The 2,565-nt window shown below is 39.3% G+C and overlaps 1 pseudogene; it reads right to left on the bottom strand.

Moving 5' to 3' along the window:
* Positions 1 to 1,422: 1,422 nt before the first annotated feature.
* LOC129561062 (rab-like protein 2A pseudogene) lies at positions 1,423 to 2,088 on the bottom strand (annotated as a pseudogene).
* Between the last annotated feature and the right edge of the window lie 477 nt (positions 2,089 to 2,565).

Genomic DNA, 2,565 nt, shown 5'->3' with positions numbered 1-2,565 from the left:
CTTAAAACCAACATTTAAGCAATAGAGCATTATCACACTTTTGTTTTGGTTCCTTTTGATTAATCATGTATTGTTTTCTCTGGAAATATTATCAAATAAAGCAATGAACCCAATTGCAAGACCAGTCAAGATTCTCAGACACCAAATCAGGGAGATGCTTCATTTTTTGACTTTTGATTATCAAATTTGTATTCTGCAATCTTGTTAAACTCATGTATTCTAGAAACTTTTATTTCTTAGATTTTTTTTGAGATACTCTATGTAGACAATCCATGTCATCTTTAATAGATGAAAACATGATATTGCCCACTGTTTTGGTTTTAAACAGAAAGTTATATTTTAGAACAATGAAAAAACAAGAAAATTAAAGTTTATTCTGTTTCTAATGCTCTTCAAATTTCATGTAGATATACTTTTTTGATTAATATTGTATTCATCCTGTTTGAAAAATCACAAGTATCCTTTCTTTTTTTATGTAATTCAAACTTTATTGTAAATTTAAAAAATTAATGGAAATGATGTATAAGATCATAAAAGCATTCTAGTGAGCAACAAGTCCTGGAAATAAATGGAAAAGGCAGCATGACAGTTCTTAGCAGCCCTTGCCACCCAAGGATGTACAGTGTCCACACTAGTCCTTAGAAAAATGAAGAAAAGTCTCCTATGTTGAAATATGGGTTTTAAATGGAGCTTCCTAAAGTCAATTTCTTATAATGCAATGCCTTGTGATGTGGCTGTATTGACCCTTGATGTTCACAACATTGTGTATTTCTGTGTATGGCAAGAGCGGTCACCTGCTTTTACTTGATGTTAACAACAAACTTGGGCCTGTGGTTTTGGCCTCACTGTTCATCAAAGTACTGGCCATATACAGAAAAGCTCAAGAAAAACTTGTGGAATAAACAGCTCTCTGCTCAAAATCATTTTCTTAAAATTATTGGTTTAGTTGGGAGCCTGAAGAGGAGAAAAATCAGTAATGAAAAATCATCCCTTTGGTGAAAATGCAATGAATAGGCCCTGACATTAGTTCTCGGAGGAGGGTTGGGGGGTGGGGGTGGAAGACACCTAAATATCCTTTTATTTATGAGACACACACAAATATTCCCTGATTCTCTTTACTGTCCCACATGACCTGAAGGTTCCATCCCTAATTTGGCTTCAGGGTCTGGTATGGGCCTTAAACCTCTTAGTACTGTGTACTGACCCCAACCCACAGGGGAGGGAACCATATGTAAAGGTCATATTTCACGGGCCATGGAAATAAGGTTGTGAGGGGGTCAAATGGGACAACTGGGTTTTTAGGAGGTATAGCAAGGGATGGCCTGGAAGAGTGTCTCAACTGAGAGCTGAAGGACTGTTGAGGGAGGAGTCTTCTGAACTGCCCTTCACCACCAGGTGGGCCATGGAAAGGACTCCTGTGACTCAGGAAGGAGATGGACTCTGGATGCAGCCATGCTGCTCTTTGTCTGGCATATCCTCCTCCTGCTCCAAGTCCATGTTCTCAAGCTCCTGCAAAACCTTGTCCATGAAGTCCTGGTGCTCTGTTTGTAAGACACAGCTAATCAAATTGCATCATTAAAGAGCTTCACAACATTGGTAACATCAGCAGCTGAGACAAAGTACAGGAGCAAGGAGAATTTCCTGCAAAAGTGAAACTTTGTTGGGCCATTTTCATGTCTGCATAGATTTTACTGGCCATCACAATGCATAGAATCTCTGGCCTGAACTCCCAAAGCTCTGTATACCGGGTGCTCAAGTTCTTGTATGTGATTTTCCTCTGTACATCAAATACCATGATGCAGGCATGGGCCTTGTGGTAGCAGGAGGTATGCTTGCTTTGGAACCACTCTTGGCCTGCTGTGTCCCAAAAGTCCACAAGGATAGTCTTGCCATCTACTTGGCCGTGTGCTTGTACAGGGTCAGGGTGTATGTGGACAGCTGCTGGGACTGAAATCAATCCATGAGAAATCTCTCCATGAGTTTGGACTTGCCCACAGTGCTGTCTCCCAGGCAGATGATTTTCACATTGTCATCAACACTGTATTTCTTCTGGTCCAGCTCACAGGGTTTGGCTTTTTCCCTAGCCATTGGCTCCTGGCTGTAGAAAGGTCATCAGCTCAGCGGAGGGGGATCTTGTTATCAGCCTCTAGCTCTGCCCAAGGCCCTGCAGCTCACAATGATCCTTTCTTAGGCAGTTCTGCTGATAAATTTTTTCCTTTTTTTGTATGATAAAATATTGATTTTTTCCTTTATTTCCAAGAGATATATTCACTCAGTTTAGAATTTTTGTTGTAATATATTTTATTTCAGCACTTTAAGGAAATCACTTCATTTACTTCCATTGTAGATGATTTTTGACAAGAAATTTCTGTAATTACTTTCTTTGTATGCAATGCTTATATTTTCTCTTACTTCAAGATTTTTTCTTTGTCTTTTGTGACAGTTTCAGCCTGACATGCTTAGGGTTGTAAGTGTGTGTGTGTGTGTGTGTGTACATGTTTTTATCATGCTGGATGTTTGTTCTCTGATCTGAGTTTTTGTCCTGTAAGTTTGAAGACTGTCATA

This window comes from Moschus berezovskii, chromosome 10 (genome assembly GCF_049115385.1).
Source record: "Moschus berezovskii isolate FMDL1 chromosome 10, NW_MosBer_1.0, whole genome shotgun sequence".
Lineage (NCBI taxonomy): Eukaryota > Metazoa > Chordata > Mammalia > Artiodactyla > Moschidae > Moschus > Moschus berezovskii.
This window is presented reverse-complemented; position numbering and strand designations above follow the sequence as displayed.